Consider the following 10,844-nt stretch of genomic DNA (forward strand, 5'->3'; position numbering starts at 1 on the left):
CACAGCCATAACTAACTTTAGACAAAATCATGGCCTTGTATAATTTTAAAATAGTACTGCGGTCTGGCCCCCATGATGTATGGGACAATACTTTTAAAAGATTCAGAGCCTCAAAACATTTAGCTTTTAATGCTTTTAAGTGAGAAACCCATGTAAGCCTACAATCAAATATCAAACCTAAAAAGTTAGCTTCACTTACACATGGTATCTGTTGACCTTTAATGTATATATCCGGGTCTGGATGTACTCCCGGAATACGACAGAAATGTACAATAGTATTTTTATTTGTTGAGAACTTAAATCCCTTCATATCGGCCAACTGGATAATTTTGTCAATTGAGAGTTGTAGTTTTCTCTCAATCATTGCCATTCTAGCTCCAGCAAATGATATGGAGATATTATCCACAAAATAATGTTGAGAGAACATCCCAGGGAATGGCTGAGGATATCCCATTAAATCCTAGTGCAAACGGGGTTACACTCAGCACACTACCCTGAGGAACTCCTACTTCCTGACATTTACTCTCTGATAAGAGTTTCCCCCACTCTCACTTGAAAAACTCTATGTGAAAGAAATGACTGAATAAATAGTGGCAGCTCACCTCTCAATCCCAAGTCATGAATTGTTTTCAGTATACCATATTGTCATGTGGTATCGTATGCCTTTTCAAGGTCAAAAACGACTGTCACATGGTGCTGTTTGGAAGCAAAGGCTTCACAAATAGAATACTCAAGTCATATCAACACATCAGTCGTTGAGTGCATTTCTCTGAATCCACATTGAATGGGTGATAAAATACCCAGAGCCGAAAGTGTGAATTGAAGGAGTTCTTCCATCATAAGAACCAATCACATACTGCTGCCAAACGTGATGGTAAGATCTGCACCTGTAAGAAATCCAACCTCACTACCATTCTTAAGAACCAAGTTACAACCCCTGGGGCAGAGCCAGACATCGACACCATCATCACTGATGGTGCAGGGTTAGTGAACAGTCTGCCCCCATGGAGTTCAAAAATATTAGAAGAATATGCAATGCTGAATGTCATTCCTACTAAACAAGCATACACTATCAAGTATAAGAAAAGAGACATTGTGTTTAATGTCTACCTGTCATCTGGTCTGAAAGTTGAAACTACATCAAAGCGATGACACTAGCTAGATGAGGAGCATGGTAACAAGGAATGAAAAAATTCCCCCAGACTGGCTAAACCTTCTGAGAGAAAAGGGCAATAGAGCCAAGCTGTTCAAATTTTTGGCTATTATGATTGCACATGTAGCCACATCAAATGTGGTCACTGTGACCAAGGAAGAAGATGCTGTCAGCAACTGCAATATCAATTAGGATGGGGTGGTACCATGCAGTCATGAATAATCATAAACATCGACCTTTGTGTATGCCAGGTATGCAACAGAAGTAAGTACCAAAGTTATCTGGGTTAAAGACAGTGTCACAGATGTTGTTATTACAGACAGTGTTTTGCAGGCACTTCCAGAGATAGTCTGCAGCAGTTGTGGTTGTCCTTAGCCAAGGACAAAACCTGATGTTGGTTCCTGTATATGACTTGTGTTGCAATCTTGTAAAAAAGAGAAAATCAATGCTCTCCTCCCATGCCTTCATTGGCTTTAATGTCGTTTCAGCATTCTGTGGCTAAGGGAAGAAGTTTGCTGGGCAAACCTAAGATGTTTGTGATGGGGCTTCCACTATCTTCAGCAAAATACACCAGTACCCACTGGTGGTGGATGATGAAGACCTGGAGACCTTAGAGAAGTTCGTGGTCAGAATGTACAACAGATCTAGAACACCTGAAGGTGCTGGTGGAAGGAGAAGCCACACAAGCCATTCCTCCAAGCCAAGCAGCATTGAAGAAGCATGTGAAGCATGTTGCCTACCAAGAGGATTACATCTAGAGTCAGTCAACATTATGTTAACTAGAAAAGCAGGCAGATGCCAACTGGGGCTGGATCAAGAAAGGAGATCTTTGGGAGATCCTTTGAATACATCTTCCACACATTGTACAGAGTAGACAGCAGCTAACAAGTTTGGACTTAAGTCGGAATACTGCAGTCACTGCAAATGCCACAGCTTTGATGTAACCTGCATGGGACTGTGCAGCAGCAGATGCAAGCTTTAGATGCATTGTAGTACAGTAATCCCTCAGCTATTGCGGGTCTTATGTTCCATGACCAACCCCCACACACCCGCAATAGCTGAAATACTGAGTAGTAGATACAGAATTCTACAGTATATTTTTCCATTATTTCTTTAATTTATATATTTTTTATCTTGTAGATTTAATCTTTTATAAACTTCAACCACTTTTATAAAACAGGTATACACTCAAACACTTTTAAAGCTGCAACTTGCTTTTATTAAAGACACATCCTTTTGTAGATAAGAAACATAAATACTGATGCTGCATTTTCTTAGGCACAAGGATGTTCTTGTAAAATTCCTTGGCTCCGCCGATTGCATTTCTGAACTGCAATGCATGAGTCATCTGTAGGTCTTAATCTCCAGCTATTATCTGAAGTTCTTTAGAATTTCTTGCTAGTGTCAAAAGGTATGTTAGTGTTAGGCCGACTTTAAGTTCTTCCCCTGGATCTTCATGCTCCTCTTCCTTGCTTACTTTTAAACTTTGTAATCTCCAGCAGATCTTCCTCCATTAACAGATCCGAGTGCTCCTTGATTAGGTAATTTACATCGTTGGTAGTCATATCTGTGAAGCCCTATCATCTGAGCAATTTTGCCAGTCTCACTGCCTTATCTTCAGCTAAGTGGTGGATTTTGTCAGGAGAGAATCCTTCATAGTCGTTGACCACTTCTTGGCACAGTTCTTTTTTCATCTCCTTTATGGCCTTCTGGATATTTTGGAGACACATTACAATGGTGTACGCATGCCAGTATTCCTTCAGCGAAATGTTATCATCTCCAACCATAGACTGAACTAGATGCTGCAGGGAGTTTTGCCTATAAAGTGCCTTGAAAGTGCAAATAATGCCTTGATCGATTAGTTGAATCTGTTATGATGTGCTGAGCAGTAATTAGGAAAATGATTGACTTCTGGTATGATACACGGGTGAAACCAATCCACTGTGAGTGCTTTCGTGATCCATGCGTCTTGGTTGTGCATACAATGCACTGGCAAGTGTCTTATTTTTGTTTTTCAGAGCCCTTGGGTTTTTGGATTTATACATTCTATTATTTGTGATGTTATTATAAAGCCCACAGCATTTCCAAACATTATAAGTGTGAGGCGATCTTTTCAGGCGATCTTTATGGCACAGCATTTGATTCGAAGGAGCAAAGAAAAAATGGAAAATAAAAATACTAGAGAGAGAGAGAGAGAGAGAGAGAGAGAGAGAGAGAGAGAGAGAGAGAGAGAGAGAGAGAGAGAGAGGGGGGGGGGCTCTAGCCTCCTCCTTCATAATCAAAATCTGTAATGGCATATATTTCCAAAACAGGCATCTTATCCATATTAAAAACGTGTTAACATAAATAGCCACCTACATTGATAATGGTCAGAAGAGTCTCCTTCACAACCAGCTTCTCCAGGCAGGGAAACACTTAAAGCTGAACCTCCTTTGAAATTCATCATGACACCACCTGCTGGCATTTCACTTATTTGGTTTGGTGGAAGATGCCATAGAGGATCCTGATTCTTGGTCATTGTCATCACCATCCACAAACTTGCCATAAACTTGCCTGACGCTCTTGCAAATAGTGTAGCTATCCAATGAAAAGTTTTTTTCCTGCAGTCACTTATCCAGATGGCAAATACTGACTCCATCCTCATGATGGCCTATATCCGCATAGCTTCTCCATTCCTTACACATGTCACAGAGTTTCATCTTCTCGACTATACTAGGCATCTTCCTCTGATGCTTTGGTTCAATGCCAAATGCCTCAAAAGATACAGAACATTTAGCTGGTATCATAGGCCTAGAAAATAATTCACACTTTTAGCCAAAAATTTAATAATAAACACCTCATATGGTGTTGGTATCTGATGCAATGTTTTTTTCCAGCAGTCACTTACCATGATGACAAATACGACTCCGTCCTTGTGATGGCCTATATCCGTATAGCTTCTCCATTCCTTAACCCTGGATAGGTACGCTCCTCGGATACCCCTTTAAGGGTATACTCGGACGCGCACGACCCCGACGCCAAAAAAAATTCTTGAAAAATCAGTTTTTGCAGTAACCTCCTTTTTTCTTTTTCCAAAAAAAAACTTCAATGAATGCTTAAAACAACTGTAAAGATAAATACTACTCATCTGCAGAAAAACTATTTATTATAAATATTTTAAAAAATTAAGTAGAAAAAAAGACCTTACATAAAATTTCATAAAAAAAAAGTTTATACATATATACACAAATCCTTTTAGGAATTGATTCTTGAATGTTTAGGACACATCTTGATGTATTTTGGATGAAGTCAGACCCATGGAGGTGAAGATCTGAAATGAGAAAAAAAGGGTAACTTTTTTTGGCCAAAAAAATCTGTCCAAATTTCATGAATTTTTTTGGGTACCCAAATGAAATAGGAAGTGGCTAATTTTTTTAGGGAATAAACATATGTTATCCTAAAATAGAAATATGTAAAAAAATCTTCATTATTTTGTAAATTACATTTATATCAGGGGCCATATCTAAAGGTAATTTTTTGAGTACTTAAAAATTTCGTAAAAAAATACATATATTTAATATATAATATGATATTTATGCTGGTAAAAATATACCAAAATATCACAAATTCTATAGGGAACAAGAATATATATAGATAGGGCAACTTACCCTTCGGATATGTCCACAAAATGGCCGCCAACCACACTGAGTCAGACTCCCTAATCTGTCACTTGAAATGTATATTCTTGGATATGCATAAAAATTGTATGGTGGGTTGCTGGATAATTGTCGATTATTTTACGACTATAAAATTAAAATTCTGACTCAAAACATTTTTTTTGAAGGGAAATAAAATCGAAAAACAAAAATGTAAAACAATATAATATTTTAGCTAAAAAAATTTGATGATATTCAATCAAAAAAAAAGTAAACAAAATTTTCCGACAAATAAACATCTAGAGGAATCATTACTCTGTGATAGTTCCTTAGTACGTAGTAATTTTGAAAGAAATGGGGAAAAACGAAAAAGTGGCAATCGCAGGAAAATCGAACACATACCTATATATATGCCATATCTGGCTAAAAATAAAGATAGGCATGGGTAGCCAGATCATCTAGAAACACTTTCCAACACTATAAAAATATAAGTTTTGCGACACTTCTTGCCAATTCCTTACGGTAACATGACTAAGCAAAAAAATGCAAAACAAATAAAAAGGGGCACTCGCGGAAAAATGGCCAACATTCTAATATACGGAATTTCAGAAAAAAAAAATTCAGCCACGTACTATGCAAACCATCAAGGCACATTTTCCGACAAATAAACGTCTAAATGAATCATTACTCTGTGATAGTTCCTTAGTACGTAGTAATTTTGAAAGAAATGGGAAAAAACGAAAAAATGGCAATAACAGGAAAATCGAACACATACCTATATATACGCCATATCTGGCTAAACAAAAAGATAGGCATGGGTAGCCAGATCATCTAGAAACACTTTCCAACACTATAAAATTATAAGTTTTGCGACACTACTTGCCAATTCCTTACGGTAACATGACTAAGCAAAAAAATAAAAAACAAATAAAAAGGGGCATTCGCGGAAAAATGGCCAACATTTTATTATACGCATTTCAGAAAAAAAATTTCAGCCACGTGCTAGGCAAACCATCAAGGCACATTTTCCGACAAATAAACATCTAAATGAATCATTACTCTGTGATAGTTCCTTAGTACGTAGTAATTTTGAAAGAAATGGGAAAAAACGAAAAAATGGCAATCACAGGAAAATCGAACACATACCTATATATACGCTATATCTGGCTAAAAAAAATAGGCATGGGTAGCCAGATCATCTAGAAACACTTTCCAACACTATAAAAATATAAGTTTTGCGACACTACTTGCCAATTCCTTACGGTAACATGACTAAGGAAAAAAATGCAAAACAAATAAAAAGGGGCACTCGCGGAAAAATGCCCAACATTCTAATATACGGCATCTCAAGATAAAAAAAAAAAGACATGCACGTGTTAGCCCAGCCATCAAGACACACTTTCTAACACATAAACATAAAAAAAAATCAATAATATACGGCAATTCCTTACTACGTAGTAAATTTTTACAAATATTGAAAAAAAAACAGAATTTGGCAACTGCAGTTAAATACCCAATATACCAATAACTACGTCGAATCTGACAAAAACAAAGTCACGCATGGGTAGCCAGATCATCTAGACACACTTTCCAACACTAAAAAAGCAAAAGTTTTACGACACTATTTGGCAATATCTTACGGAAAAATGACTTGACAAAAAAATGAAAAAAAATGAAAAAGGGGCACTCGCGGTAAAAGGCCCAACATTCTAATATACGGCATCTCAGATAAAAAAAAAGACATGCACGTGTTAGCCCAACCATCAAGGCACACTTTCTAACACATAAACATGAAAAAAAAAAATCAATAATATACGGCAATTCCTTACTACGTAGTAAATTTTTACAAATATTAAAAAAAAAACAGAAATTGGCAACCGCAGTTAAATACCCAATTTACCAATAACTACGTCGTATCTGACAAAAACAAAGTCACGCATGGGTAGCCAGATCATCTAGACACACTTTCCAACACTAAAAAAGCAAAAGTTTTACGACACTATTAGGCAATATCTTACGGAAAAATGACTTGGCAAAAAACTGAAAAAAAATGAAAAAAGGGCACTCGCTGTAAAATGGTCCTCGTGGTGATGAACGACATTTTAACTAAAAAAAAATCATGCACATGGTAGCCAAACAATCCACCAAGACTTTCCACAACTGATAATCTATACAAGTTGCACCATTCTACGACAATTTCATAATACGTAATAACTTTGATAATTATGCAAATTATCTTAGAAGGGTAAACTCGGTCGCGCTCGACCCCGATGCGTCTCAGAAATCGGGGAAGGAGTACAGCTACAGCTATGCACATCTGGACACTACTAGAGCGTGTAGGCGAGACACCTACTGCAGGTCGATCACCCACAAATTCAGTCACGGGGGTGAGTCACGTGAGAAAAACCTCTTTTTTATTGACGTTCGGGGTAGCGGACGACCCACCGTACCGTTCCAGTCACGGAGTTTCATCTTCTCGACTATACTAGGCATCTTCCTCTGAAAAAAATTCACACTTTTAGCAAAAAATTTAATAATAAACGCCCCATACATAGACAAAGATGCAGAGTGATGTCACCTACATATGCGCAGAGTCAAAAAGGATAGTGTAGAGCAGGGGTCGGCAACCTATGGCACGTGTGCCAGACTTGGCACGAGGAGTGCTTCTTTATGGCACGGCATTTGATTCGAAGGAGCAAAGAAAAAATGGAAAATAAAAAACTAAGAGAGAGAGAGAGAGAGAGAGAGAGAGAGAGAGAGAGAGAGAGAGAGAGAGAATGTGTATTGTGCTTCATTACTTTTATCTTTATGGTTTACTTTATGATTTGAATAATTATATAATTTTATCTATTCATCTACCTATTCATTTATCTTTCTATCTATCTGTTGCCTTTCCTATGATATGTGCCGGTCAGCAAAAGTACGATTTCGCATGCCTTAATGCAGGATTAAGCAATTTCCCGATCAGGTCAGATTGGCTACCTGAGTATGGTCCCTTTTATAATTCCTTGAGATCTTGATTAAGCTATCTAGGTATTGTCCCTGTTGTTTCAGTGAGTCTTTCTAGTTTATTGTCACCATGTCTAGTGTAAAATAATCAAGCTTGATGTCCGATTATTTCAGTCATCATGGACAAATGACTTTGAATTATTCATGAGAATGATCAAACTGTGTGTGTTCTATGCTACGAAAATGTCATGTACTGCACATCGAGTGTTAAACCACACTTTGAAACCAAAGAAGAGCAGGCTTTCAAGGAGGATGGTGCTGACAAAGTTGAGGCGATTAAGAAGGTGTTACCCGCTATGAGAAACAAAGTAATGCATTCAAAAACTTGAATGCTAGCAAAAACAATGAAACTGAAGCCAGTTACAAACTAGCTTTGTTTATTGCTAAGCATGGAAAGATTTGCTGATGCAGATTTTTAAAAGCAGCTTTCCTAAAGTGCACTGATGTTATATTTGATATCACATCAAACAAACTAGTTTTCATCTCAAGGATAAAAGACGTCTGTCTCAGCTAGAGCTGATTAGAGAAGTATTTATAAAATGGCTGATAATGCAAATCAGCAGCAATTAGTTGCTTCAAGAAGTACACATGTGCTCAGTGTGCCTGAATGAAAGCGTTGATATCAATGGCATTCCCTGTTTGGCTGTTTTTACCAGGTATGGTGACACAGAGGTAGACAAGAAGGCATACACTGACCATTTTGAGAACAGAGAGGAAGACCTAGGAAAGATTTTTGCCATTACAACAGATGGTACTCCTGTTAGGGAAGGAAAAATAGGAGCTTTACAAAATGGTTGAGTATAAAATTGGGCAATCCATTCTTAAATTGCTCGGCATAGTTCGTCAAGAAAATTATTTTCACACATTAAACACATCCTCAGGCCCTATCACAGCAGGCTTACAATGAATCACTTTGAGGGTTATGTGAAACTCAAGGTGTCCAAATATTCACCTGAAATTTAAACTTTGGCCTTTGGGAAACAAGTGCAAGGATCTCATAGATGTGGTGGGGTATAAATTCAAAATATAAGATATTTTTGTTACAAAGAATACTAAATGCAACAAAATTATTACATTTATGTTATGCATTTTCAGGAAAATACATTATAATTAAAATGGTCACTACATAATGAACAATTATAATTTTGATTTTCCTATATGCTAAAAATAACAACTGCCACGCAAGATAGTAAAAATAATGGTATTAATTATGAGGTGGCACATTGCGTTCAGAAGGTTGCCGACCCCTGGTGTAGGGTAATGAAACTGCAGTTTGCTTGAGAATGATCCTGTGGTCCAATAACCAATCAGTGGCAAGGATACTTCTCATTGGGCTCTGATTGGTTGTGTCTCCACTACCAGCTAATAGCATGCCTTGTACGAAATAATGTGGACAAGTTAGGCTATTCTCCTCATGCTTCCCGAGTTTTGTTTTCATTACAAATACGCAATTCTTTGTCTCACCTACAGCTTACTATGAATTTCATTCTTCCTGACCAACTAAAAAAACTGTACATTGTGTTTTCCCAACTGACTGAAATTCTACAGTTTAATTCATTACTGCAATTTACTTTATTAATTTCTAGACTCAAAATGACTATTTAAAAGTAATTTAAACCTTGAAAAATCTACAGCGTTCTACCAGTAGAATCCCACGAAATTAAGAGGATGCCACGATATAGATTTACATATAATATATTTATAAATATGTGATGTGCCACGGCTCAATATGTGAACCGTGATATGTTATACTCATCCCGGCAACAAAACAAAATGTGGCGATCGGGTATAGACTTAGTGTCTCATTGTAAAAATTTTATGATTTGACAAGAAGATCATACAAACAGGACAATTCTTTGTGATTTTATTGTGAAATACAATATTTCTGCATATTCAACGGCGTCCATCTGGGAAAATATTGTGACTATGTATTATAATCTAAACATTATAGTGAATAACGCAAACTATTGATTATGTTGGCAGCCATGTTTAATTCTAAAAATGCTATGCAAGGATAATATTTTTACCCAACACAACTTAATCTACATGGTACTGTAGAGTATCTTAAAAAATCAAATTGTTACCAGATACTGCCTTCTGTTGAAAAATGAACCTGTCACCTGACTAAGGATATCAGCTACAGTCAAATTTCCAACCCCGTGGTTGGTTATAAACTAAGCGTAATAATCAGTTCTAATATTAACAGATACTTCAAGTCTATTACAGTATTACCTAATGAATATTTTTTTCAAGTAATTTGCAGTCCCTAAGACAGATTAGTTCACCGAACTTTCAACTGGGCTCGCATCAACCTCAACCATGGCAAACCAGATAACCTCACCAGCAAAGGGCCAGAGCAGGGGAAAACCCCCCCCCCCCACTTCAGGATGTTAGCCAACAACTCCTCGGAGCCTTTCAGAGCCATAGTGTCATTTGAGCTTAAACATTATGTTTAAGCTGAAAAGCAGATCAAGGCCAAGCCAAACAAGCAGGGCAAATGGACTATATCTAAAATGATGCCAGGGCACTCATCACACTTACAACCACCTCAGACACAGTTGAAAGAACTGAAGGAAGAGGAGAAAGTGAGAAAAGCGTGTGTAGTTGGCTAAACAATGGAGATCTTGGAAAGCCACCTAAATGACTTGAGAAACATCACGGCAGCTGAGAGAATGAAAAACAAAGCCGGATGCCTGACCAAGGCAATCCTTGCGTATTTCACAGGGCCACATCCACAAAAGGTGGACCTAGGGATCTTTGGCAGTTTCTGGGTACAGAAATATTATCCAGAACCTCTCAGGTGCTACAAGTGCCAGAAATTTGGCCACCATAAGGAACAGCGCCAAGCAGAGTTTGACCGGTGCTGTATGCAGTCTAAGGCATCCCACACAGGAGTGCATTGACAAGCACAAAGTGGGCATACCCACCAACTCAAGGTGTTCAAACTGCAAGAAGCAACATATTGCCATGGCATGGGGATGCCCTGAAAGGGTTGCTAGGGTCATAGCAGCCCTGACAAAGGAAAAGAGAGATGAACCCAGAGGCAG

The sequence above is a fragment of the Palaemon carinicauda genome, chromosome 8 (assembly GCF_036898095.1).
Source record: "Palaemon carinicauda isolate YSFRI2023 chromosome 8, ASM3689809v2, whole genome shotgun sequence".
Lineage (NCBI taxonomy): Eukaryota > Metazoa > Arthropoda > Malacostraca > Decapoda > Palaemonidae > Palaemon > Palaemon carinicauda.